At 53.1% G+C, this 27,538-nt stretch overlaps 9 non-coding genes across 9 annotated transcripts; all 9 read right to left on the reverse strand.

The window, feature by feature from the left end:
• Positions 1-548: 548 nt before the first annotated feature.
• TRNAE-UUC (transfer RNA glutamic acid (anticodon UUC)) lies at positions 549-620 on the reverse strand. Its single transcript has one exon. It is a non-coding gene; the product is annotated as a tRNA-Glu (tRNA).
• A 5,873-nt stretch (positions 621-6,493) lies between these two features.
• Positions 6,494-6,565, reverse strand: TRNAE-CUC (transfer RNA glutamic acid (anticodon CUC)). Its single transcript has one exon. It is a non-coding gene; the product is annotated as a tRNA-Glu (tRNA).
• A 2,147-nt stretch (positions 6,566-8,712) lies between these two features.
• Positions 8,713-8,784, reverse strand: TRNAE-CUC (transfer RNA glutamic acid (anticodon CUC)). The gene has a single exon. It is a non-coding gene; the product is annotated as a tRNA-Glu (tRNA).
• A 2,148-nt stretch (positions 8,785-10,932) lies between these two features.
• TRNAE-CUC (transfer RNA glutamic acid (anticodon CUC)) lies at positions 10,933-11,004 on the reverse strand. Its single transcript has one exon. It is a non-coding gene; the product is annotated as a tRNA-Glu (tRNA).
• Positions 11,005-15,359: 4,355 nt separating this feature from the next.
• Positions 15,360-15,431, reverse strand: TRNAE-CUC (transfer RNA glutamic acid (anticodon CUC)). The gene has a single exon. It is a non-coding gene; the product is annotated as a tRNA-Glu (tRNA).
• A 2,147-nt stretch (positions 15,432-17,578) lies between these two features.
• On the reverse strand, positions 17,579-17,650 carry TRNAE-CUC (transfer RNA glutamic acid (anticodon CUC)). Its single transcript has one exon. It is a non-coding gene; the product is annotated as a tRNA-Glu (tRNA).
• A 1,934-nt stretch (positions 17,651-19,584) lies between these two features.
• TRNAE-CUC (transfer RNA glutamic acid (anticodon CUC)) lies at positions 19,585-19,656 on the reverse strand. Its single transcript has one exon. It is a non-coding gene; the product is annotated as a tRNA-Glu (tRNA).
• A 5,068-nt stretch (positions 19,657-24,724) lies between these two features.
• Positions 24,725-24,796, reverse strand: TRNAE-UUC (transfer RNA glutamic acid (anticodon UUC)). Its single transcript has one exon. It is a non-coding gene; the product is annotated as a tRNA-Glu (tRNA).
• Positions 24,797-26,949: 2,153 nt separating this feature from the next.
• On the reverse strand, positions 26,950-27,021 carry TRNAE-UUC (transfer RNA glutamic acid (anticodon UUC)). Its single transcript has one exon. It is a non-coding gene; the product is annotated as a tRNA-Glu (tRNA).
• Between the last annotated feature and the right edge of the window lie 517 nt (positions 27,022-27,538).

A 27,538-nucleotide genomic window follows, 5' to 3' on the forward strand; every position in this document is an offset into this window, starting at 1 on the left:
CAGCGAATATGAATCAGAACTTGAAAAAACACTCATGATTCCACCAGACTGTTTGTCACTTCCAAGCACAGGCCATCCCCTCCCCCGTGCTACTGAACCGACGAATTCCTGTACAATCAGGATCCCCGGGAAATCACAAGAGGGACACCTAGTGGCCGCTGATAGCTCAAAGACAGCTGGTACACCTTCTCACACCTACCTCGTTATTCAGCTTGCTGGAAGAATACATTGCGAATGACCGATTCAAGAGTGCAAGGGAGAAGAGTGCTCCAAAGTAGATGTATACATCGCAGCCGGGTTTTCCAGCAATTTACCTTTCTGATGAGCTGGTACTGCACTTTACGCCCACATAGAGCACCTGACTGGGTGGGGGACTGCGTGCGCATGAAGGTGGCTGAGGGCAATGGGAGCAAAGCAACCTGGGACACAGGGGACCCAGCCCCTTTCCTCTGCTTTCGTCTATAGGTCGGGGTGCCTTTTAAGGACCTTCGATTAAAAAAAGCTGAGCTGCGTGGACAAATTACGCACGTCTACGTCTTAGAGAGATCTTCCCTGACCGGGAATCGAACCCGGGCCGCGGCGGTGAAAGCGCCGAATCCTAGCCACTAGACCACCAGGGAGGAGATGCTCTTGTGAGCCTGCCTTGCTCACTTCCTTATTGTGACTAAGCTAACTCCACTGTATAGATTGCCCATAAAGTACGAGTGTGGAAAAGTTAGGTGTCACACAGTGTGTTTGTCATAAGCAATTACCTTTATCCTCCTGCAAAAGCCTTTTTACTCTGCAATCACCTCTTGCTGGACAGCCTGCGCTGGAGCAGCCAGCATGAAAAGGGAGCTGAGTAAAGCAGGGCCTAGGGTCTCACCAGGGTGGCCGAGTGGTTAAGGCGTTGGACTTAAGATCCAATGGACAGTTGTCCGCATGGGTTCGAGCCCCATCCCTGGTATGGGTTTTCAGCGGGTGTGTAGGAACTTGCAGATGATTTTGTAAAGCATTTTCCTCTGCCCTCCTCACCCTCCCAGTGCCCTTCCTTAACAGTCCCAATTCACGTCTCAGCTGTGGGGTCTGCTGCTACTCTGCACTTAGCATGGATGCTTCCCAAAGCAATGCAGTGCCACCTACGCAGAGCCCCTGCTTGGAGAAATACACCTCTTATGTCTTTTCCCACTGAAGGGAGCAGGAGGAAGTACTTGCTTCCTGTGGAACATGGGCCTGCCACTGGAATTTGTTAAACCGCCTCTTGCGGATTTCTCCCCTTTCTTTGATTTACACCTGCAGGCTCTCCCTTGCCATCGGAGCAGGATCTGCTGATGCAGGCCCGGCTGGATCAAATGTGCAAAGGCTTGTCCCCAGGCCTCGGGAAAAAATTGAGCAGAGATTCCCGCCTCCGCCTCCTCTTGCCTTCCGAACGGGCTTCCAAACGGGCAATGCCCTGACAGGTCCCCCGCGCCCCATCCTGCCCATGCCCACACCCCTGTATATGAGGGTGACCCATGTCCCTCACCCTCCATGCTCGAACGGAAGACACGTGTGTCCTGAGGGGAGCGCCAGACAGGCATTTCTCCGGCCAGGCAGACCCCTGCAGCCCCCGTTAAGCTCCAAAGCCTGTACATTCCCAAGATGCCACTGGTCACTATGCAAATCAGACAGCCCTGGCCACACCCTCTCCGCCGCTGGGCTCTGCTGCTTTCGGTACGTGCAGCTCAGCTTTTTCTTACCCTGAACCAGACTTCCGTTTCAGCAAAAAGGTGGGTTGCAGTGGGTCCGGGATGCCATTTGGAGACAAAGCCTGCGGCCCTGTCAAAGATGACTTCCTGCCGCACACCATGTGGTCAGAAGCCTACGAAAAGAAGCGCACCTCGGAATACAGAATCTCACTTCCTCAAGAGCCTTGCACAAGAGATTTTCCTCCCACCGAGGAAAGCAACTCAAAGGGAACCTTGCGAAAATCAAATTAGAAACCATATTGCGGGATGCTAGGCAAACTTTATGTCAGAAAAGCAAATTCATTTTGAGAAGCCCTGACCTGCGGGAAGGAAAAGCGTTCAAGGGCAGAAGAAGGACTGTTCCCTGACCGGGAATCGAACCCGGGCCGCGGCGGTGAGAGCGCCGAATGCTAACCACTAGACCACCAGGGAACCCACAGCCATACAGCAAAAGTTCCTACACTGCTCTCCTAGTGACAAAGCTCATGGGGGCTGAAAGCATATTTTATTCTACAGCGAATATGAATCAGAACTTGAAAAAACACTCATGATTCCACCAGACTGTTTGTCACTTCCAAGCACAGGCCATCCCCTCCCCCGTGCTACTGAACCGACGAATTCCTGTACAATCGGGATCCCCGGGAAATCACAAGAGGGACACCTAGTGGCCGCTGATAGCTCAAAGACAGCTGGTACACCTTCTCACACCTACCTCGTTATTCAGCTTGCTGGAAGAATACATTGCGAATGACCGATTCAAGAGTGCAAGGGAGAAGAGTGCTCCAAAGTAGATGTATACATCGCAGCCGGGTTTTCCAGCAATTTACCTTTCTGATGAGCTGGTACTGCACTTTACGCCCACATAGAGCACCTGACTGGGTGGGGGACTGCGTGCGCATGAAGGTGGCTGAGGGCAATGGGAGCAAAGCAACCTGGGACACAGGGGACCCAGCCCCTTTCCTCTGCTTTCGTCTATAGGTCGGGGTGCCTTTTTAAGGACCTTCGATTAAAAAAAGCTGAGCTGCGTGGACAAATTACACACGTCTACGTCTTAGAGGGATCTTCCCTGACCGGGAATCGAACCCGGGCGCGGCGGTGAAAGCGCCGAATCCTAGCCACTAGACCACCAGGGAGGAGATGCTCTTGTGAGCCTGCCTTGCTCACTTCCTTATTGTGACTAAGCTAACTCCACTGTATAGATTGCCCATAAAGTACGAGTGGGGAAAAGTTAGGTGTCACACAGTGTGTTTGTCATAAGCAATTACCTTTATCCTCCTGCAAAAGCCTTTTTACTCTGCAATCACCTCTTGCTGGACAGCCTGCGCTGGAGCAGCCAGCATGAAAAGGGAGCTGAGTAAGGCAGGGCCTAGGGTCTCACCAGGGTGGCCGAGTGGTTAAGGCGTTGGACTTAAGATCCAATGGACAGTTGTCCGCATGGGTTTGAGCCCCATCCCTGGTATGGGTTTTCAGCGGGTGTGTAGGAACTTGCAGATGCTTTTGTAAAGCATTTTCCTCTGCCCTCCTCACCCTCCCAGTGCCCTTCCTTAACAGTCCCAATTCACGTCTCAGCTGTGGGGTCTGCTGCTACTCTGCACTTAGCATGGATGCTTCCCAAAGCAATGAAGTGCCACCTACGCAGAGCCCCTGCTTGGAGAAATACACCTCCTATGTCTTTTCCCACTGAAGGGAGCAGGAGGAAGTACTTGCTTCCTGTGGAACATGGGCCTGCCACTGGAATTTGTTAACCCGCCTCTTGCGGATTTCTCCCCTTTCTTTGATTTACACCTGCAGGCTCTCCCTTGCCATCGGAGCAGGATCTGCTGATGCAGGCCCGGCTGGATCAAATGTGCAAAGGCTTGTCCCCAGGCCTCGGGAAAAAATTGAGCAGAGATTCCCGCCTCCGCCTCCTCTTGCCTTCCAAACGGGCAATGCCCTGACGGGTGCCCCACGCCCCATCCTGCCCATGCCCACACCCCTGTATATGAGGGTGACCCATGTCCCTCACCCTCCATGCTCGAACGGAAGACACGTGTGTCCTGAGGGGAGCGCCAGACAGGCATTTCTCCGGCCAGGCAGACCCCTGCAGCCCCCGTTAAGCTCCAAAGCCTGTACATTCCCAAGATGCCACTGGTCACTATGCAAATCAGACAGCCCTGGCCACACCCTCTCCGCCGCTGGGCTCTGCTGCTTTCGGTACGTGCAGCTCAGCTTTTTCTTACCCTGAACCAGACTTCCGTTTCAGCAAAAAGGTGGGTTGCAGTGGGTCCGGGATGCCATTTGGAGACAAAGCCTGCGGCCCTGTCAAAGATGACTTCCTGCCGCACACCATGTGGTCAGAAGCCTACGAAAAGAAGCGCACCTCGGAATACAGAATCTCACTTCCTCAAGAGTCTTGCACAAGAGATTTTCCTCCCACCGAGGAAAGCAACTCAAAGGGAACCTTGCGAAAATCAAATTAGGAGCCATATTGCGGGATGCTAGGCAAACTGTATGTCAGAAAAGCAAATTCATTTTGAGAAGCCCTGACCTGCGGGAAGGAAAAGCGTTCAAGGGCAGAAGAAGGACTGTTACCTGACCGGGAATCGAACCCGGGCCGCGGCGGTGAGAGCGCCGAATCCTAACCACTAGACCACCAGGGAACCCACAGCCATACAGCAAAAGTTCCTACACTGCTCTCCTAGTGACAAAGCTCATGGGGGCTGAAAGCATATTTTATTCTACAGCGAATATGAATCAGAACTTAAAAAAACACTCATGATTACACCAGACTGTTTGTCACTTCCAAGCACAGGCCATCCCCTCCCCCATGCTACTGAACCGACGAATTCCTGTACAATCGGGATCCCCGGAAAATCACAAGAGGGACACCTAGTGGCCGCTGATAGCTCAAAGACAGCTGGTACACCTTCTCACACCTACCTCGTTATTCAGCTTGCTGGAAGAATACATTGCGAATGACCGATTCAAGAGTGCAAGGGAGAAGAGTGCTCCAAAGTAGATGTATACATCGCAGCCGGGTTTTCCAGCAATTTACCTTTCTGATGAGCTGGTACTGCACTTTACGCCCACATAGAGCACCTGACTGGGTGGGGGACTGCGTGCGCATGAAGGTGGCTGAGGGCAATGGGAGCAAAGCAACCTGGGACACAGGGGACCCAGCCCCTTTCCTCTGCTTTCGTCTATAGGTCGGGGTGCCTTTTTAAGGACCTTCGATTAAAAAAAGCTGAGCTGCGTGGACAAATTACGCACGTCTACGTCTTAGAGGGATCTTCCCTGACCGCGAATCAAACCCGGGCCGCGGCGGTGAAAGCGCCGAATCCTAGCCACTAGACCACCAGGGAGGAGATGCTCTTGTGAGCCTGCCTTGCTCACTTCCTTATTGTGACTAAGCTAACTCCACTGTATAGATTGCCCATAAAGTACGAGTGGGGAAAAGTTAGGTGTCACACAGTGTGTTTGTCATAAGCAATTACCTTTATCCTCCTGCAAAAGCCTTTTTACTCTGCAATCACCTCTTGCTGGACAGCCTGCGCTGGAGCAGCCAGCATGAAAAGGGAGCTGAGTAAGGCAGGGCCTAGGGTCTCACCAGGGTGGCCGAGTGGTTAAGGCGTTGGACTTAAGATCCAATGGACAGTTGTCCGCATGGGTTCGAGCCCCATCCCTGGTATGGGTTTTCAGCGGGTGTGTAGGAACTTGCAGATGCTTTTGTAAAGCATTTTCCTCTGCCCTCCTCACCCTCCCAGTGCCCTTCCTTAACAGTCCCAATTCACGTCTCAGCTGTGGGGTCTGCTGCTACTCTGCACTTAGCATGGATGCTTCCCAAAGCAATGCAGTGCCACCTACGCAGAACCCCTGCTTGGAGAAATACACCTCCTATGTCTTTTCCCACTGAAGGGAGCAGGAGGAAGTACTTGCTTCCTGTGGAACATGGGCCTGCCACTGGAATTTGTTAACCCGCCTCTTGCGGATTTCTCCCCTTTCTTTGATTTACACCTGCAGGCTCTCCCTTGCCATCGGAGCAGGATCTGCTGATGCAGGCCCGGCTGGATCAAATGTGCAAAGGCTTGTCCCCAGGCCTCGGGAAAAAATTGAGCAGAGATTCCCGCCTCCGCCTCCTCTTGCCTTCCGAACGGGCTTCCAAACGGGCAATGCCCTGACGGGTCCCCCACGCCCCATCCTGCCCATGCCCACACCCCTGTATATGAGGGTGACCCATGTCCCTCACCCTCCATGCTCGAACGGAAGACACGTGTGTCCTGAGGGGAGCGCCAGACAGGCATTTCTCCGGCCAGGCAGACCCCTGCAGCCCCCGTTAAGCTCCAAAGCCTGTACATTCCCAAGATGCCACTGGTCACTATGCAAATCAGACAGCCCTGGCCACACCCTCTCCGCCGCTGGGCTCTGCTGCTTTCGGTACGTGCAGCTCAGCTTTTTCTTACCCTGAACCAGACTTCCGTTTCAGCAAAAAGGTGGGTTGCAGTGGGTCCGGGATGCCATTTGGAGACAAAGCCTGCGGCCCTGTCAAAGATGACTTCCTGCCGCACACCATGTGGTCAGAAGCCTACGAAAAGAAGCGCACCTCGGAATACAGAATCTCACTTCCTCAAGAGCCTTGCACAAGAGATTTTCCTCCCACCGAGGAAATCAACTCAAAGGGAACCTTGCGAAAATCAAATTAGGAGCCATATTGCGGGATGCTAGGCAAACTTTATGTCAGAAATGCAAATTCATTTTGAGAAGCCCTGACCTGCGGGAAGGAAAAGCGTTCAAGGGCAGAAGAAGGACTGTTCCCTGACCGGGAATCGAACCCGGGCCGCGGCGGTGAGAGCGCCGAATCCTAACCACTAGACCACCAGGGAACCCACAGCCATACAGCAAAAGTTCCTACACTGCTCTCCTAGTGACAAAGCTCATGGGGGCTGAAAGCATATTTTATTCTACAGCGAATATGAATCAGAACTTGAAAAAACACTCATGATTCCACCAGACTGTTTGTCACTTCCAAGCACAGGCCATCCCCTCCCCCGTGCTACTGAACCGTCGAATTCCTGTACAATCGGGATCCCCGGGAAATCACAAGAGGGACACTTAGTGGCCGCTGATAGCTCAAAGACAGCTGGTACACCTTCTCACACCTACCTCGTTATTCAGCTTGCTGGAAGAATACATTGCGAATGACCGATTCAAGAGTGCAAGGGAGAAGAGTGCTCCAAAGTAGATGTATACATCGCAGCCGGGTTTTCCAGCAATTTACCTTTCTGATGAGCTGGTACTGCACTTTACGCCCACATAGAGCACCTGACTGGGTGGGGGACTGCGTGCGCATGAAGGTGGCTGAGGGCAATGGGAGCAAAGCAACCTGGGACACAGGGGACCCAGCCCCTTTCCTCTGCTTTCGTCTATAGGTCGGGGTGCCTTTTTAAGGACCTTCGATTAAAAAAAGCTGAGCTGCGTGGACAAATTACACACGTCTACGTCTTAGAGGGATCTTCCCTGACCGGGAATCGAACCAGGGCGCGGCGGTGAAAGCGCCGAATCCTAGCCACTAGACCACCAGGGAGGAGATGCTTTTGTGAGCCTGCCTTGCTCACTTCCTTATTGTGACTAAGCTAACTCCACTGTATAGATTGCCCATAAAGTACGAGTGGGGAAAAGTTAGGTGTCACACAGTGTGTTTGTCATAAGCAATTACCTTTATCCTCCTGCAAAAGCCTTTTTACTCTGCAATCACCTCTTGCTGGACAGCCTGCGCTGGAGCAGCCAGCATGAAAAGGGAGCTGAGTAAGGCAGGGCCTAGGGTCTCACCAGGGTGGCCGAGTGGTTAAGGCGTTGGACTTAAGATCCAATGGACAGTTGTCCGCATGGGTTTGAGCCCCATCCCTGGTATGGGTTTTCAGCGGGTGTGTAGGAACTTGCAGATGCTTTTGTAAAGCATTTTCCTCTGCCCTCCTCACCCTCCCAGTGCCCTTCCTTAACAGTCCCAATTCACGTCTCAGCTGTGGGGTCTGCTGCTACTCTGCACTTAGCATGGATGCTTCCCAAAGCAATGAAGTGCCACCTACGCAGAGCCCCTGCTTGGAGAAATACACCTCCTATGTCTTTTCCCACTGAAGGGAGCAGGAGGAAGTACTTGCTTCCTGTGGAACATGGGCCTGCCACTGGAATTTGTTAACCCGCCTCTTGCGGATTTCTCCCCTTTCTTTGATTTACACCTGCAGGCTCTCCCTTGCCATCGGAGCAGGATCTGCTGATGCAGGCCCGGCTGGATCAAATGTGCAAAGGCTTGTCCCCAGGCCTCGGGAAAAAATTGAGCAGAGATTCCCGCCTCCGCCTCCTCTTGCCTTCCGAACGGGCTTCCAAACGGGCAATGCCCTGACGGGTCCCCCACGCCCCATCCTGCCCATGCCCACACCCCTGTATATGAGGGTGACCCATGTCCCTCACCCTCCATGCTCGAACGGAAGACACGTGTGTCCTGAGGGGAGCGCCAGACAGGCATTTCTCCGGCCAGGCAGACCCCTGCAGCCCCCGTTAAGCTCCAAAGCCTGTACATTCCCAAGATGCCACTGGTCACTATGCAAATCAGACAGCCCTGGCCACACCCTCTCCGCCGCTGGGCTCTGCTGCTTTCGGTACGTGCAGCTCAGCTTTTTCTTACCCTGAACCAGACTTCCGTTTCAGCAAAAAGGAGGGTTGCAGTGGGTCCGGGATGCCATTTGGAGACAAAGCCTGCGGCCCTGTCAAAGATGACTTCCTGCCGCACACCATGTGGTCAGAAGCCTACGAAAAGAAGCGCACCTCGGAATACAGAATCTCACTTCCTCAAGAGTCTTGCACAAGAGATTTTCCTCCCACCGAGGAAAGCAACTCAAAGGGAACCTTGCGAAAATCAAATTAGGAGCCATATTGCGGGATGCTAGGCAAACTGTATGTCAGAAAAGCAAATTCATTTTGAGAAGCCCTGACCTGCGGGAAGGAAAAGCGTTCAAGGGCAGAAGAAGGACTGTTCCCTGACCGGGAATCGAACCCGGGCCGCGGCGGTGAGAGCGCCGAATCCTAACCACTAGACCACCAGGGAACCCACAGCCATACAGCAAAAGTTCCTACACTGCTCTCCTAGTGACAAAGCTCATGGGGGCTGAAAGCATATTTTATTCTACAGCGAATATGAATCAGAACTTAAAAAAACACTCATGATTACACCAGACTGTTTGTCACTTCCAAGCACAGGCCATCCCCTCCCCCATGCTACTGAACCGACGAATTCCTGTACAATCGGGATCCCCGGGAAATCACAAGAGGGACACCTAGTGGCCGCTGATAGCTCAAAGACAGCTGGTACACCTTCTCACACCTACCTCGTTATTCAGCTTGCTGGAAGAATACATTGCGAATGACCGATTCAAGAGTGCAAGGGAGAAGAGTGCTCCAAAGTAGATGTATACATCGCAGCCGGGTTTTCCAGCAATTTACCTTTCTGATGAGCTGGTACTGCACTTTACGCCCACATAGAGCACCTGACTGGGTGGGGGACTGCGTGCGCATGAAGGTGGCTGAGGGCAATGGGAGCAAAGCAACCTGGGACACAGGGGACCCAGCCCCTTTCCTCTGCTTTCGTCTATAGGTCGGGGTGCCTTTTTAAGGACCTTCGATTAAAAAAAGCTGAGCTGCGTGGACAAATTACGCACGTCTACGTCTTAGAGGGATCTTCCCTGACCGCGAATCAAACCCGGGCCGCGGCGGTGAAAGCGCCGAATCCTAGCCACTAGACCACCAGGGAGGAGATGCTCTTGTGAGCCTGCCTTGCTCACTTCCTTATTGTGACTAAGCTAACTCCACTGTATAGATTGCCCATAAAGTACGAGTGGGGAAAAGTTAGGTGTCACACAGTGTGTTTGTCATAAGCAATTACCTTTATCCTCCTGCAAAAGCCTTTTTACTCTGCAATCACCTCTTGCTGGACAGCCTGCGCTGGAGCAGCCAGCATGAAAAGGGAGCTGAGTAAGGCAGGGCCTAGCGTCTCACCAGGGTGGCCGAGTGGTTAAGGCGTTGGACTTAAGATCCAATGGACAGTTGTCCGCATGGGTTCGAGCCCCATCCCTGGTATGGGTTTTCAGCGGGTGTGTAGGAACTTGCAGATGCTTTTGTAAAGCATTTTCCTCTGCCCTCCTCACCCTCCCAGTGCCCTTCCTTAACAGTCCCAATTCACGTCTCAGCTGTGGGGTCTGCTGCTACTCTGCACTTAGCATGGATGCTTCCCAAAGCAATGCAGTGCCACCTACGCAGAGCCCCTGCTTGGAGAAATACACCTCCTATGTCTTTTCCCACTGAAGGGAGCAGGAGGAAGTACTTGCTTCCTGTGGAACATGGGCCTGCCACTGGAATTTGTTAAACCGCCTCTTGCGGATTTCTCCCCTTTCTTTGATTTACACCTGCAGGCTCTCCCTTGCCATCGGAGCAGGATCTGCTGATGCAGGCCCGGCTGGATCAAATGTGCAAAGGCTTGTCCCCAGGCCTCGGGAAAAAATTGAGCAGAGATTCCCGCCTCCGCCTCCTCTTGCCTTCCGAACGGGCTTCCAAACGGGCAATGCCCTGACGGGTCCCCCACGCCCCATCCTGCCCATGCCCACACCCCTGTATATGAGGGTGACCCATGTCCCTCACCCTCCATGCTCGAACGGAAGACACGTGTGTCCTGAGGGGAGCGCCAGACAGGCATTTCTCCGGCCAGGCAGACCCCTGCAGCCCCCGTTAAGCTCCAAAGCCTGTACATTCCCAAGATGCCACTGGTCACTATGCAAATCAGACAGCCCTGGCCACACCCTCTCCGCCGCTGGGCTCTGCTGCTTTCGGTACGTGCAGCTCAGCTTTTTCTTACCCTGAACCAGACTTCCGTTTCAGCAAAAAGGAGGGTTGCAGTGGGTCCGGGATGCCATTTGGAGACAAAGCCTGCGGCCCTGTCAAAGATGACTTCCTGCCGCACACCATGTGGTCAGAAGCCTACGAAAAGAAGCGCACCTCGGAATACAGAATCTCACTTCCTCAAGAGTCTTGCACAAGAGATTTTCCTCCCACCGAGGAAAGCAACTCAAAGGGAACCTTGCGAAAATCAAATTAGGAGCCATATTGCGGGATGCTAGGCAAACTGTATGTCAGAAAAGCAAATTCATTTTGAGAAGCCCTGACCTGCGGGAAGGAAAAGCGTTCAAGGGCAGAAGAAGGACTGTTCCCTGACCGGGAATCGAACCCGGGCCGCGGCGGTGAGAGCGCCGAATCCTAACCACTAGACCACCAGGGAACCCACAGCCATACAGCAAAAGTTCCTACACTGCTCTCCTAGTGACAAAGCTCATGGGGGCTGAAAGCATATTTTATTCTACAGCGAAAATGAATCAGAACTTAAAAAAACACTCATGATTACACCAGACTGTTTGTCACTTCCAAGCACAGGCCATCCCCTCCCCCATGCTACTGAACCGACGAATTCCTGTACAATCGGGATCCCCGGGAAATCACAAGAGGGACACCTAGTGGCCGCTGATAGCTCAAAGACAGCTGGTACACCTTCTCACACCTACCTCGTTATTCAGCTTGCTGGAAGAATACATTGCGAATGACCGATTCAAGAGTGCAAGGGAGAAGAGTGCTCCAAAGTAGATGTATACATCGCAGCCGGGTTTTCCAGCAATTTACCTTTCTGATGAGCTGGTACTGCACTTTACGCCCACATAGAGCACCTGACTGGGTGGGGGACTGCGTGCGCATGAAGGTGGCTGAGGGCAATGGGAGCAAAGCAACCTGGGACACAGGGGACCCAGCCCCTTTCCTCTGCTTTCGTCTATAGGTCGGGGTGCCTTTTTAAGGACCTTCGATTAAAAAAAGCTGAGCTGCGTGGACAAATTACGCACGTCTACGTCTTAGAGGGATCTTCCCTGACCGCGAATCAAACCCGGGCCGCGGCGGTGAAAGCGCCGAATCCTAGCCACTAGACCACCAGGGAGGAGATGCTCTTGTGAGCCTGCCTTGCTCACTTCCTTATTGTGACTAAGCTAACTCCACTGTATAGATTGCCCATAAAGTACGAGTGGGGAAAAGTTAGGTGTCACACAGTGTGTTTGTCATAAGCAATTACCTTTATCCTCCTGCAAAAGCCTTTTTACTCTGCAATCACCTCTTGCTGGACAGCCTGCGCTGGAGCAGCCAGCATGAAAAGGGAGCTGAGTAAGGCAGGGCCTAGCGTCTCACCAGGGTGGCCGAGTGGTTAAGGCGTTGGACTTAAGATCCAATGGACAGTTGTCCGCATGGGTTCGAGCCCCATCCCTGGTATGGGTTTTCAGCGGGTGTGTAGGAACTTGCAGATGCTTTTGTAAAGCATTTTCCTCTGCCCTCCTCACCCTCCCAGTGCCCTTCCTTAACAGTCCCAATTCACGTCTCAGCTGTGGGGTCTGCTGCTACTCTGCACTTAGCATGGATGCTTCCCAAAGCAATGCAGTGCCACCTACGCAGAGCCCCTGCTTGGAGAAATACACCTCCTATGTCTTTTCCCACTGAAGGGAGCAGGAGGAAGTACTTGCTTCCTGTGGAACATGGGCCTGCCACTGCAATTTGTTAAACCGCCTCTTGCGGATTTCTCCCCTTTCTTTGATTTACACCTGCAGGCTCTCCCTTGCCATCGGAGCAGGATCTGCTGATGCAGGCCCGGCTGGATCAAATGTGCAAAGGCTTGTCCCCAGGCCTCGGGAAAAAATTGAGCAGAGATTCCCGCCTCCGCCTCCTCTTGCCTTCCGAACGGGCTTCCAAACGGGCAATGCCCTGACAGGTCCCCCGCGCCCCATCCTGCCCATGCCCACACCCCTGTATATGAGGGTGACCCATGTCCCTCACCCTCCATGCTCGAACGGAAGACACGTGTGTCCTGAGGGGAGCGCCAGACAGGCATTTCTCCGGCCAGGCAGACCCCTGCAGCCCCCGTTAAGCTCCAAAGCCTGTACATTCCCAAGATGCCACTGGTCACTATGCAAATCAGACAGCCCTGGCCACACCCTCTCCGCCGCTGGGCTCTGCTGCTTTCGGTACGTGCAGCTCAGCTTTTTCTTACCCTGAACCAGACTTCCGTTTCAGCAAAAAGGTGGGTTGCAGTGGGTCCGGGATGCCATTTGGAGACAAAGCCTGCGGCCCTGTCAAAGATGACTTCCTGCCGCACACCATGTGGTCAGAAGCCTACGAAAAGAAGCGCACCTCGGAATACAGAATCTCACTTCCTCAAGAGCCTTGCACAAGAGATTTTCCTCCCACCGAGGAAAGCAACTCAAAGGGAACCTTGCGAAAATCAAATTAGAAACCATATTGCGGGATGCTAGGCAAACTTTATGTCAGAAAAGCAAATTCATTTTGAGAAGCCCTGACCTGCGGGAAGGAAAAGCGTTCAAGGGCAGAAGAAGGACTGTTCCCTGACCGGGAATCGAACCCGGGCCGCGGCGGTGAGAGCGCCGAATGCTAACCACTAGACCACCAGGGAACCCACAGCCGTACAGCAAAAGTTCCTACACTGCTCTCCTAGTGACAAAGCTCATGGGGGCTGAAAGCATATTTTATTCTACAGCGAATATGAATCAGAACTTGAAAAAACACTCATGATTCCACCAGACTGTTTGTCACTTCCAAGCACAGGCCATCCCCTCCCCCGTGCTACTGAACCGACGAATTCCTGTACAATCGGGATCCCCGGGAAATCACAAGAGGGACACCTAGTGGCCGCTGATAGCTCAAAGACAGCTGGTACACCTTCTCACACCTACCTCGTTATTCAGCTTGCTGGAAGAATACATTGCGAATGACCGATTCAAGAGTGCAAGGGAGAAGAGTGCTCCAAAGTAGATGTATACATCGCAGCCGGGTTTTCCAGCAATTTACCTTTCTGATGAGCTGGTACTGCACTTTACGCCCACATAGAGCACCTGACTGGGTGGGGGACTGCGTGCGCATGAAGGTGGCTGAGGGCAATGGGAGCAAAGCAACCTGGGACACAGGGGACCCAGCCCCTTTCCTCTGCTTTCGTCTATAGGTCGGGGTGCCTTTTTAAGGACCTTCGATTAAAAAAAGCTGAGCTGCGTGGACAAATTACACACGTCTACGTCTTAGAGGGATCTTCCCTGACCGGGAATCGAACCCGAGCGCGGCGGTGAAAGCGCCGAATCCTAGCCACTAGACCACCAGGGAGGAGATGCTCTTGTGAGCCTGCCTTGCTCACTTCCTTATTGTGACTAAGCTAACTCCACTGTATAGATTGCCCATAAAGTACGAGTGGGGAAAAGTTAGGTGTCACACAGTGTGTTTGTCATAAGCAATTACCTTTATCCTCCTGCAAAAGCCTTTTTACTCTGCAATCACCTCTTGCTGGACAGCCTGCGCTGGAGCAGCCAGCATGAAAAGGGAGCTGAGTAAGGCAGGGCCTAGGGTCTCACCAGGGTGGCCGAGTGGTTAAGGCGTTGGACTTAAGATCTAATGGACAGTTGTCCGCATGGGTTTGAGCCCCATCCCTGGTATGGGTTTTCAGCGGGTGTGTAGGAACTTGCAGATGCTTTTGTAAAGCATTTTCCTCTGCCCTCCTCACCCTCCCAGTGCCCTTCCTTAACAGTCCCAATTCACGTCTCAGCTGTGGGGTCTGCTGCTACTCTGCACTTAGCATGGATGCTTCCCAAAGCAATGAAGTGCCACCTACGCAGAGCCCCTGCTTGGAGAAATACACCTCCTATGTCTTTTCCCACTGAAGGGAGCAGGAGGAAGTACTTGCTTCCTGTGGAACATGGGCCTGCCACTGGAATTTGTTAACCCGCCTCTTGCGGATTTCTCCCCTTTCTTTGATTTACACCTGCAGGCTCTCCCTTGCCATCGGAGCAGGATCTTCTGATGCAGGCCCGGCTGGATCAAATGTGCAAAGGCTTGTCCCCAGGCCTCGGGAAAAAATTGAGCAGAGATTCCCGCCTCCGCCTCCTCTTGCCTTCCAAACGGGCAATGCCCTGACGGGTCCCCCACGCCCCATCCTGCCCATGCCCACACCCCTGTATATGAGGGTGACCCATGTCCCTCACCCTCCATGCTCGAACGGAAGACACGTGTGTCCTGAGGGGAGCGCCAGACAGGCATTTCTCCGGCCAGGCAGACCCCTGCAGCCCCCGTTAAGCTCCAAAGCCTGTACATTCCCAAGATGCCACTGGTCACTATGCAAATCAGACAGCCCTGGCCACACCCTCTCCGCCGCTGGGCTCTGCTGCTTTCGGTACGTGCAGCTCAGCTTTTTCTTACCCTGAACCAGACTTCCGTTTCAGCAAAAAGGTGGGTTGCAGTGGGTCCGGGATGCCATTTGGAGACAAAGCCTGCGGCCCTGTCAAAGATGACTTCCTGCCGCACACCATGTGGTCAGAAGCCTACGAAAAGAAGCGCACCTCGGAATACAGAATCTCACTTCCTCAAGAGCCTTGCACAAGAGATTTTCCTCCCACCGAGGAAATCAACTCAAAGGGAACCTTGCGAAAATCAAATTAGGAGCCATATTGCGGGATGCTAGGCAAACTTTATGTCAGAAAAGCAAATTCATTTTGAGAAGCCCTGACCTGCGGGAAGGAAAAGCGTTCAAGGGCAGAAGAAGGACTGTTCCCTGACCGGGAATCGAACCCGGGCCGCGGCGGTGAGAGCGCCGAATCCTAACCACTAGACCACCAGGGAACCCACAGCCATACAGCAAAAGTTCCTACACTGCTCTCCTAGTGACAAAGCTCATGGGGGCTGAAAGCATATTTTATTCTACAGCGAATATGAATCAGAACTTGAAAAAACACTCATGATTCCACCAGACTGTTTGTCACTTCCAAGCACAGGCCATCCCCTCCCCCGTGCTACTGAACCGACGAATTCCTGTACAATCGGGATCCCCGGGAAATCACAAGAGGGACACTTAGTGGCCGCTGATAGCTCAAAGACAGCTGGTACACCTTCTCACACCTACCTCGTTATTCAGCTTGCTGGAAGAATACATTGCGAATGACCGATTCAAGAGTGCAAGGGAGAAGAGTGCTCCAAAGTAGATGTATACATCGCAGCCGGGTTTTCCAGCAATTTACCTTTCTGATGAGCTGGTACTGCACTTTACGCCCACATAGAGCACCTGACTGGGTGGGGGACTGCGTGCGCATGAAGGTGGCTGAGGGCAATGGGAGCAAAGCAACCTGGGACACAGGGGACCCAGCCCCTTTCCTCTGCTTTCGTCTATAGGTCGGGGTGCCTTTTTAAGGACCTTCGATTAAAAAAAGCTGAGCTGCGTGGACAAATTACACACGTCTACGTCTTAGAGGGATCTTCCCTGACCGGGAATCGAACCAGGGCGCGGCGGTGAAAGCGCCGAATCCTAGCCACTAGACCACCAGGGAGGAGATGCTCTTGTGAGCCTGCCTTGCTCACTTCCTTATTGTGACTAAGCTAACTCCACTGTATAGATTGCCCATAAAGTACGAGTGGGGAAAAGTTAGGTGTCACACAGTGTGTTTGTCATAAGCAATTACCTTTATCCTCCTGCAAAAGCCTTTTTACTCTGCAATCACCTCTTGCTGGACAGCCTGCGCTGGAGCAGCCAGCATGAAAAGGGAGCTGAGTAAGGCAGGGCCTAGGGTCTCACCAGGGTGGCCGAGTGGTTAAGGCGTTGGACTTAAGATCCAATGGACAGTTGTCCGCATGGGTTTGAGCCCCATCCCTGGTATGGGTTTTCAGCGGGTGTGTAGGAACTTGCAGATGCTTTTGTAAAGCATTTTCCTCTGCCCTCCTCACCCTCCCAGTGCCCTTCCTTAACAGTCCCAATTCACGTCTCAGCTGTGGGGTCTGCTGCTACTCTGCACTTAGCATGGATGCTTCCCAAAGCAATGAAGTGCCACCTACGCAGAGCCCCTGCTTGGAGAAATACACCTCCTATGTCTTTTCCCACTGAAGAGAACAGGAGGAAGTACTTGCTTCCTGTGGAACATGGGCCTGCCACTGGAATTTGTTAACCCGCCTCTTGCGGATTTCTCCCCTTTCTTTGATTTACACCTGCAGGCTCTCCCTTGCCATCGGAGCAGGATCTGCTGATGCAGGCCCGGCTGGATCAAATGTGCAAAGGCTTGTCCCCAGGCCTTGGGAAAAAATTGAGCAGAGATTCCCGCCTCCGCCTCCTCTTGCCTTCCGAACGGGCTTCCAAACGGGCAATGCCCTGACGGGTCCCCCACGCCCCATCCTGCCCATGCCCACACCCCTGTATATGAGGGTGACCCATGTCCCTCACCCTCCATGCTCGAACGGAAGACACGTGTGTCCTTAGGGGAGCGCCAGACAGGCATTTCTCCGGCCAGGCAGACCCCTGCAGCCCCCGTTAAGCTCCAAAGCCTGTACATTCCCAAGATGCCACTGGTCACTATGCAAATCAGACAGCCCTGGCCACACCCTCTCCGCCGCTGGGCTCTGCTGCTTTCGGTACGTGCAGCTCAGCTTTTTCTTACCCTGAACCAGACTTCCGTTTCAGCAAAAAGGTGGGTTGCAGTGGGTCCGGGATGCCATTTGGAGACAAAGCCTGCGGCCCTGTCAAAGATGACTTCCTGCCGCACACCATGTGGTCAGAAGCCTACGAAAAGAAGCGCACCTCGGAATACAGAATCTCACTTCCTCAAGAGCCTTGCACAAGAGATTTTCCTCCCGCCAAGGAAAGCAACTCAAAGGGAACCTTGCGAAAATCAAATTAGGAGCCATATTGCGGGATGCTAGGCAAACTGTATGTCAGAAAAGCAAATTCATTTTGAGAAGCCCTGACCTGCGGGAAGGAAAAGCGTTCAAGGGCAGAAGAAGGACTGTTCCCTGACCGGGAATCGAACCCGGGCCGCGGCGGTGAGAGCGCCGAATCCTAACCACTAGACCACCAGGGAACCCACAGACATACAGCAAAAGTTCCTACACTGCTCTCCTAGTGACAAAGCTCATGGGGGCTGAAAGCATATTTTATTCTACAGCGAATATGAATCAGAACTTAAAAAAACACTCATGATTACACCAGACTGTTTGTCACTTCCAAGCACAGGCCATCCCCTCCCCCATGCTACTGAACCGACGAATTCCTGTACAATCGGGATCCCCGGGAAATCACAAGAGGGACACCTAGTGGCCGCTGATAGCTCAAAGACAGCTGGTACACCTTCTCACACCTACCTCGTTATTCAGCTTGCTGGAAGAATACATTGCGAATGACCGATTCAAGAGTGCAAGGGAGAAGAGTGCTCCAAAGTAGATGTATACATCGCAGCCGGGTTTTCCAGCAATTTACCTTTCTGATGAGCTGGTACTGCACTTTACGCCCACATAGAGCACCTGACTGGGTGGGGGACTGCGTGCGCATGAAGGTGGCTGAGGGCAATGGGAGCAAAGCAACCTGGGACACAGGGGACCCAGCCCCTTTCCTCTGCTTTCGTCTATAGGTCGGGGTGCCTTTTTAAGGACCTTCGATTAAAAAAAGCTGAGCTGCGTGGACAAATTACACACGTCTACGTCTTAGAGGGATCTTCCCTGACCGGGAATCGAACCAGGGCGCGGCGGTGAAAGCGCCGAATCCTAGCCACTAGACCACCAGGGAGGAGATGCTCTTGTGAGCCTGCCTTGCTCACTTCCTTATTGTGACTAAGCTAACTCCACTGTATAGATTGCCCATAAAGTACGAGTGGGGAAAAGTTAGGTGTCACACAGTGTGTTTGTCATAAGCAATTACCTTTATCCTCCTGCAAAAGCCTTTTTACTCTGCAATCACCTCTTGCTGGACAGCCTGCGCTGGAGCAGCCAGCATGAAAAGGGAGCTGAGTAAGGCAGGGCCTAGGGTCTCACCAGGGTGGCCGAGTGGTTAAGGCGTTGGACTTAAGATCCAATGGACAGTTGTCCGCATGGGTTTGAGCCCCATCCCTGGTATGGGTTTTCAGCGGGTGTGTAGGAACTTGCATATGCTTTTGTAAAGCATTTTCCTCTGCCCTCCTCACCCTCCCAGTGCCCTTCCTTAACAGTCCCAATTCACGTCTCAGCTGTGGGGTCTGCTGCTACTCTGCACTTAGCATGGATGCTTCCCAAAGCAATGAAGTGCCACCTACGCAAAGGCTTGTCCCCAGGCCTCGGGAAAAAATTGAGCAGAGATTCCCGCCTCCGCCTCCTCTTGCCTTCCGAAAGGGCTTCCAAACGGGCAATGCCCTGACGGGTCCCCCACGCCCCATCCTGCCCATGCCCACACCCCTGTATATGAGGGTGACCCATGTCCCTCACCCTCCATGCTCGAACGGAAGACACGTGTGTCCTGAGGGGAGCGCCAGACAGGCATTTCTCCGGCCAGGCAGACCCCTGCAGCCCCCGTTAAGCTCCAAAGCCTGTACATTCCCAAGATGCCACTGGTCACTATGCAAATCAGACAGCCCTGGCCACACCCTCTCCGCCGCTGGGCTCTGCTGCTTTCGGTACGTGCAGCTCAGCTTTTTCTTACCCTGAACCAGACTTCCGTTTCAGCAAAAAGGTGGGTTGCAGTGGGTCCGGGATGCCATTTGGAGACAAAGCCTGCGGCCCTGTCAAAGATGACTTCCTGCCGCACACCATGTGGTCAGAAGCCTACGAAAAGAAGCGCACCTCGGAATACAGAATCTCACTTCCTCAAGAGCCTTGCACAAGAGATTTTCCTCCCGCCAAGGAAAGCAACTCAAAGGGAACCTTGCGAAAATCAAATTAGGAGCCATATTGCGGGATGCTAGGCAAACTGTATGTCAGAAAAGCAAATTCATTTTGAGAAGCCCTGACCTGCGGGAAGGAAAAGCGTTCAAGGGCAGAAGAAGGACTGTTCCCTGACCGGGAATCGAACCCGGGCCGCGGCGGTGAGAGCGCCGAATCCTAACCACTAGACCACCAGGGAACCCACAGACATACAGCAAAAGTTCCTACACTGCTCTCCTAGTGACAAAGCTCATGGGGGCTGAAAGCATATTTTATTCTACAGCGAATATGAATCAGAACTTAAAAAAACACTCATGATTACACCAGACTGTTTGTCACTTCCAAGCACAGGCCATCCCCTCCCCCATGCTACTGAACCGACGAATTCCTGTACAATCGGGATCCCCGGGAAATCACAAGAGGGACACCTAGTGGCCGCTGATAGCTCAAAGACAGCTGGTACACCTTCTCACACCTACCTCGTTATTCAGCTTGCTGGAAGAATACATTGCGAATGACCGATTCAAGAGTGCAAGGGAGAAGAGTGCTCCAAAGTAGATGTATACATCGCAGCCGGGTTTTCCAGCAATTTACCTTTCTGATGAGCTGGTACTGCACTTTACGCCCACATAGAGCACCTGACTGGGTGGGGGACTGCGTGCGCATGAAGGTGGCTGAGGGCAATGGGAGCAAAGCAACCTGGGACACAGGGGACCCAGCCCCTTTCCTCTGCTTTCGTCTATAGGTCGGGGTGCCTTTTTAAGGACCTTCGATTAAAAAAAGCTGAGCTGCGTGGACAAATTACGCACGTCTACGTCTTAGAGGGATCTTCCCTGACCGCGAATCAAACCCGGGCCGCGGCGGTGAAAGCGCCGAATCCTAGCCACTAGACCACCAGGGAGGAGATGCTCTTGTGAGCCTGCCTTGCTCACTTCCTTATTGTGACTAAGCTAACTCCACTGTATAGATTGCCCATAAAGTACGAGTGGGGAAAAGTTAGGTGTCACACAGTGTGTTTGTCATAAGCAATTACCTTTATCCTCCTGCAAAAGCCTTTTTACTCTGCAATCACCTCTTGCTGGACAGCCTGCGCTGGAGCAGCCAGCATGAAAAGGGAGCTGAGTAAGGCAGGGCCTAGCGTCTCACCAGGGTGGCCGAGTGGTTAAGGCGTTGGACTTAAGATCCAATGGACAGTTGTCCGCATGGGTTCGAGCCCCATCCCTGGTATGGGTTTTCAGCGGGTGTGTAGGAACTTGCAGATGCTTTTGTAAAGCATTTTCCACTGCCCTCCTCACCCTCCCAGTGCCCTTCCTTAACAGTCCCAATTCACGTCTCAGCTGTGGGGTCTGCTGCTACTCTGCACTTAGCATGGATGCTTCCCAAAGCAATGCAGTGCCACCTACGCAGAGCCCCTGCTTGGAGAAATACACCTCCTATGTCTTTTCCCACTGAGGGAGCAGGAGGAAGTACTTGCTTCCTGTGGAACATGGGCCTGCCACTGGAATTTGTTAACCCGCCTCTTGCGGATTTCTCCCCTTTCTTTGATTTACACCTGCAGGCTCTCCCTTGCCATCGGAGCAGGATCTGCTGATGCAGGCCCGGCTGGATCAAATGTGCAAAGGCTTGTCCCCAGGCCTCGGGAAAAAATTGAGCAGAGATTCCCGCCTCCGCCTCCTCTTGCCTTCCGAACGGGCTTCCAAATGGGCAATGCCCTGACGGGTCCCCCACGCCCCATCCTGCCCATGCCCACACCCCTGTATATGAGGGTGACCCATGTCCCTCACCCTCCATGCTCGAACGGAAGACACGTGTGTCCTGAGGGGAGCGCCAGACAGGCATTTCTCCGGCCAGGCAGACCCCTGCAGCCCCCGTTAAGCTCCAAAGCCTGTACATTCCCAAGATGCCACTGGTCACTATGCAAATCAGACAGCCCTGGCCACACCCTCTCCGCCGCTGGGCTCTGCTGCTTTCGGTACGTGCAGCTCAGCTTTTTCTTACCCTGAACCAGACTTCCGTTTCAGCAAAAAGGTGGGTTGCAGTGGGTCCGGGATGCCATTTGGAGACAAAGCCTGCGGCCCTGTCAAAGATGACTTCCTGCCGCACACCATGTGGTCAGAAGCCTACGAAAAGAAGCGCACCTCGGAATACAGAATCTCACTTCCTCAAGAGCCTTGCACAAGAGATTTTCCTCCCGCCAAGGAAAGCAACTCAAAGGGAACCTTGCGAAAATCAAATTAGGAGCCATATTGCGGGATGCTAGGCAAACTGTTTGTCAGAAAAGCAAATTCATTTTGAGAAGCCCTGACCTGCGGGAAGGAAAAGCGTTCAAGGGCAGAAGAAGGACTGTTCCCTGACCGGGAATCGAACCCGGGACGCGGTGGTGAGAGCGCCGAATCCTAACCACTAGACCACCAGGGAACCCACAGCCATACAGCAAAAGTTCCTACACTGCTCTCCTAGTGACAAAGCTCATGGGGGCTGAAAGCATATTTTATTCTACAGCGAATATGAATCAGAACTTGAAAAAACACTCATGATTCCACCAGACTGTTTGTCACTTCCAAGCACAGGCCATCCCCTCCCCCGTGCTACTGAACCGACGAATTCCTGTACAATCGGGATCCCCGGGAAATCACAAGAGGGACACCTAGTGGCCGCTGATAGCTCAAAGACAGCTGGTACACCTTCTCACACCTACCTCGTTATTCAGCTTGCTGGAAGAATACATTGCGAATGACCGATTCAAGAGTGCAAGGGAGAAGAGTGCTCCAAAGTAGATGTATACATCGCAGCCGGGTTTTCCAGCAATTTACCTTTCTGATGAGCTGGTACTGCACTTTACGCCCACATAGAGCACCTGACTGGGTGGGGGACTGCGTGCGCATGAAGGTGGCTGAGGGCAATGGGAGCAAAGCAACCTGGGACACAGGGGACCCAGCCCCTTTCCTCTGCTTTCGTCTATAGGTCGGGGTGCCTTTTTAAGGACCTTCGATTAAAAAAAACTGAGCTGCGTGGACAAATTACGCACGTCTACGTCTTAGAGGGATCTTCCCTGACCGCAAATCAAACCCGGGCCGCGGCGGTGAAAGCGCCGAATCCTAGCCACTAGACCACCAGGGAGGAGATGCTCTTGTGAGCCTGCCTTGCTCACTTCCTTATTGTGACTAAGCTAACTCCACTGTATAGATTGCCCATAAAGTGCGAGTGGGGAAAAGTTAGGTGTCACACAGTGTATTTGTCATAAGCAATTACCTTTATCCTCCTGCAAAAGCCTTTTTACTCTGCAATCACCTCTTGCTGGACAGCCTGCGCTGGAGCAGCCAGCATGAAAAGGGAGCTGAGTAAGGCAGGGCCTAGCGTCTCACCAGGGTGGCCGAGTGGTTAAGGCGTTGGACTTAAGATCCAATGGACAGTTGTCCGCATGGGTTCGAGCCCCATCCCTGGTATGGGTTTTCAGCGGGTGTGTAGGAACTTGCAGATGCTTTTGTAAAGCATTTTCCACTGCCCTCCTCACCCTCCCAGTGCCCGTCCTTAACAGTCCCAATTCACGTCTCAGCTGTGGGGTCTGCTGCTACTCTGCACTTAGCATGGATGCTTCCCAAAGCAATGCAGTGCCACCTACGCAGAGCCCCTGCTTGGAGAAATACACCTCCTATGTCTTTTCCCACTGAAGGGAGCAGGAGGAAGTACTTGCTTCCTGTGGAACATGGGCCTGCCACTGGAATTTGTTAACCCGCCTCTTGCGGATTTCTCCCCTTTCTTTGATTTACACCTGCAGGCTCTCCCTTGCCATCGGAGCAGGATCTGCTGATGCAGGCCCGGCTGGATCAAATGTGCAAAGGCTTGTCCCCAGGCCTCGGGAAAAAATTGAGCAGAGATTCCCGCCTCCGCCTCCTCTTGCCTTCCGAACGGGCTTCCAAACGGGCAATGCCCTGATCGGTCCCCCACGCCCCATCCTGCCCATGCCCACACCCCTGTATATGATGGTGACCCATGTCCCTCACCCTCCATGCTCGAACGGAAGACACGTGTGTCCTGAGGGGAGCGCCAGACAGGCATTTCTCCGGCCAGGCAGACCCCTGCAGCCCCCGTTAAGCTCCAAAGCCTGTACATTCCCAAGATGCCACTGGTCACTATGCAAATCAGACAGCCCTGGCCACACCCTCTCCGCCGCTGGGCTCTGCTGCTTTCGATACGTGCAGCTCAGCTTTTTCTTACCCTGAACCAGACTTCCGTTTCAGCAAAAAGGTGGGTTGCATTGGGTCCGGGATGCCATTTCGAGACAAAGCCTGCGGCCCTATCAAAGATGACTTCCTGCCGCACACCATGTGGTCAGAAGCCTACGAAAAGAAGCGCACCTCGGAATACAGAATCTCACTTCCTCAAAAGCCTTGCACAAGAGATTTTCCTCCCACCGAGGAAAGCAACTCAAAGGGAACCTTGCGAAAATCAAATTAGGAGCCATATTGTAGGATGCTAGGCAAACTGTATGTCAGAAAAGCAAATTCATTTTGAGAAGCCCTGACCTGCGGGAAGGAAAAGCGTTCAAGGGCAGAAGAAGGACTGTTTCCTGACCGGGAATCGAACCCGGGCCGCGGCGGTGAGAGCGCCGAATCCTAACCACTAGACCACCAGGGAACCCACAGCCATACAGCAAAAGTTCCTACACTGCTCTCCTAGTGACAAAGCTCATGGGGGCTGAAAGCATATTTTATTCTACAGCGAATATGAATCAGAACTTGAAAAAACACTCATGATTCCACCAGACTGTTTGTCACTTCCAAGCACAGGCCATCCCCTCCCCCGTGCTACTGAACCGACGAATTCCTGTACAATCAGGATCCCCGGGAAATCACAAGAGGGACACCTAGTGGCCGCTGATAGCTCAAAGACAGCTGGTACACCTTCTCACACCTACCTCGTTATTCAGCTTGCTGGAAGAATACATTGCGAATGACCGATTCAAGAGTGCAAGGGAGAAGAGTGCTCCAAAGTAGATGTATACATCGCAGCCGGGTTTTCCAGCAATTTACCTTTCTGATGAGCTGGTACTGCACTTTACGCCCACATAGAGCACCTGACTGGGTGGGGGACTGCGTGCGCATGAAGGTGGCTGAGGGCAATGGGAGCAAAGCAACCTGGGACACAGGGGACCCAGCCCCTTTCCTCTGCTTTCGTCTATAGGTCGGGGTGCCTTTTAAGGACCTTCGATTAAAAAAAGCTGAGCTGCGTGGACAAATTACGCACGTCTACGTCTTAGAGAGATCTTCCCTGACCGGGAATCGAACCCGGGCCGCGGCGGTGAAAGCGCCGAATCCTAGCCACTAGACCACCAGGGAGGAGATGCTCTTGTGAGCCTGCCTTGCTCACTTCCTTATTGTGACTAAGCTAACTCCACTGTATAGATTGCCCATAAAGTACGAGTGTGGAAAAGTTAGGTGTCACACAGTGTGTTTGTCATAAGCAATTACCTTTATCCTCCTGCAAAAGCCTTTTTACTCTGCAATCACCTCTTGCTGGACAGCCTGCGCTGGAGCAGCCAGCATGAAAAGGGAGCTGAGTAAGGCAGGGCCTAGGGTCTCACCAGGGTGGCCGAGTGGTTAAGGCGTTGGACTTAAGATCCAATGGACAGTTGTCCGCATGGGTTCGAGCCCCATCCCTGGTATGGGTTTTCAGCGGGTGTGTAGGAACTTGCAGATGCTTTTGTAAAGCATTTTCCTCTGCCCTCCTCACCCTCCCAGTGCCCTTCCTTAACAGTCCCAATTCACGTCTCAGCTGTGGGGTCTGCTGCTACTCTGCACTTAGCATGGATGCTTCCCAAAGCAATGCAGTGCCACCTACGCAGTGCCCCTGCTTGGAGAAATACACCTCCTATGTCTTTTCCCACTGAAGGGAGCAGGAGGAAGTACTTGCTTCCTGTGGAACATGGGCCTGCCACTGGAATTTGTTAACCCGCCTCTTGCGGATTTCTCCCCTTTCTTTGATTTACACCTGCAGGCTCTCCCTTGCCATCGGAGCAGGATCTGCTGATGCAGGCCCGGCTGGATCAAATGTGCAAAGGCTTGTCCCCAGGCCTCGGGAAAAAATTGAGCAGAGATTCCCGCCTCCGCCTCCTCTTGCCTTCCGAACGGGCTTCCAAACGGGCAATGCCCTGACGGGTCCCCCACGCCCCATCCTGCCCATGCCCACACCCACACCCCTGTATATGAGGGTGACCCATGTCCCTCACCCTCCATGCTCGAACGGAAGACACGTGTGTCCTGAGGGGAGCGCCAGACAGGCATTTCTCCGGCCAGGCAGACCCCTGCAGCCCCCGTTAAGCTCCAAAGCCTGTACATTCCCAAGATGCCACTGGTCACTATGCAAATCAGACAGCCCTGGCCACACCCTCTCCGCCGCTGGGCTCTGCTGCTTTCGGTACGTGCAGCTCAGCTTTTTCTTACCCTGAACCAGACTTCCGTTTCAGCAAAAAGGTGGGTTGCAGTGGGTCCGGGATGCCATTTGGAGACAAAGCCTGCGGCCCTGTCAAAGATGACTTCCTGCCGCACACCATGTGGTCAGAAGCCTACGAAAAGAAGCGCACCTCGGAATACAGAATCTCACTTCCTCAAGAGCCTTGCACAAGAGATTTTCCTCCCACCGAGGAAAGCAACTCAAAGGGAACCTTGCGAAAATCAAATTAGGAGCCATATTGCGGGATGCTAGGCAAACTTTATGTCAGAAAAGCAAATTCATTTTGAGAAGCCCTGACCTGCGGGAAGGAAAAGCGTTCAAGGGCAGAAGAAGGACTGTTCCCTGACCGGGAATCAAACCCGGGCCGCGGCGGTGAGAGCGCCGAATCCTAACCACTAGACCACCAGGGAACCCACAGCCATACAGCAAAAGTTCCTACACTGCTCTCCTAGTGACAAAGCTCATGGGGGCTGAAAGCATATTTTATTCTACAGCGAATATGAATCAGAACTTGAAAAAACACTCATGATTCCACCAGACTGTTTGTCACTTCCAAGCACAGGCCATCCCCTCCCCCGTGCTACTGAACCGACGAATTCCTGTACAATCGGGATCCCCGGGAAATCACAAGAGGGACACCTAGTGGCCGCTGATAGCTCAAAGACAGCTGGTACACCTTCTCACACCTACCTCGTTATTCAGCTTGCTGGAAGAATACATTGCGAATGACCGATTCAAGAGTGCAAGGGAGAAGAGTGCTCCAAAGTAGATGTATACATCGCAGCCGGGTTTTCCAGCAATTTACCTTTCTGATGAGCTGGTACTGCACTTTACGCCCACATAGAGCACCTGATTGGGTGGGGGACTGCGTGCGCATGAAGGTGGCTGAGGGCAATGGGAGCAAAGCAACCTGGGACACAGGGGACCCAGCCCCTTTCCTCTGCTTTCGTCTATAGGTCGGGGTGCCTTTTAAGGACCTTCGATTAAAAAAAGCTGAGCTGCGTGGACAAATTACGCACGTCTACGTCTTAGAGAGATCTTCCCTGACCGGGAATCGAACCCGGGCCGCGGCGGTGAAAGCGCCGAATCCTAGCCACTAGACCACCAGGGAGGAGATGCTCTTGTGAGCCTGCCTTGCTCACTTCCTTATTGTGACTAAGCTAACTCCACTGTATAGATTGCCCATAAAGTACGAGTGGGGAAAAGTTAGGTGTCACACATTGTGTTTGTCATAAGCAATTACCTTTATCCTCCTGCAAAAGCCTTTTTACTCTGCAATCACCTCTTGCTGGACAGCCTGCGCTGGAGCAGCCAGCATGAAAAGGGAGCTGAGTAAGGCAGGGCCTAGGGTCTCACCAGGGTGGCCGAGTGGTTAAGGCGTTGGACTTAAGATCCAATGGACAGTTGTCCGCATGGGTTCGAGCCCCATCCCTGGCATGGGTTTTCAGCGGGTGTGTAGGAACTTGCAGATGCTTTTGTAAAGCATTTTCCTCTGCCCTCCTCACCCTCCCAGTGCCCTTCCTTAACAGTCCCAATTCACGTCTCAGCTGTGGGGTCTGCTGCTACTCTGCACTTAGCATGGATGCTTCCCAAAGCAATGCAGTGCCACCTACGCAGAGCCCCTGCTT

This window comes from Triturus cristatus, chromosome 5_2 (genome assembly GCF_964204655.1).
Source record: "Triturus cristatus chromosome 5_2, aTriCri1.1, whole genome shotgun sequence".
Taxonomy (NCBI): Eukaryota; Metazoa; Chordata; class Amphibia; order Caudata; family Salamandridae; genus Triturus; species Triturus cristatus.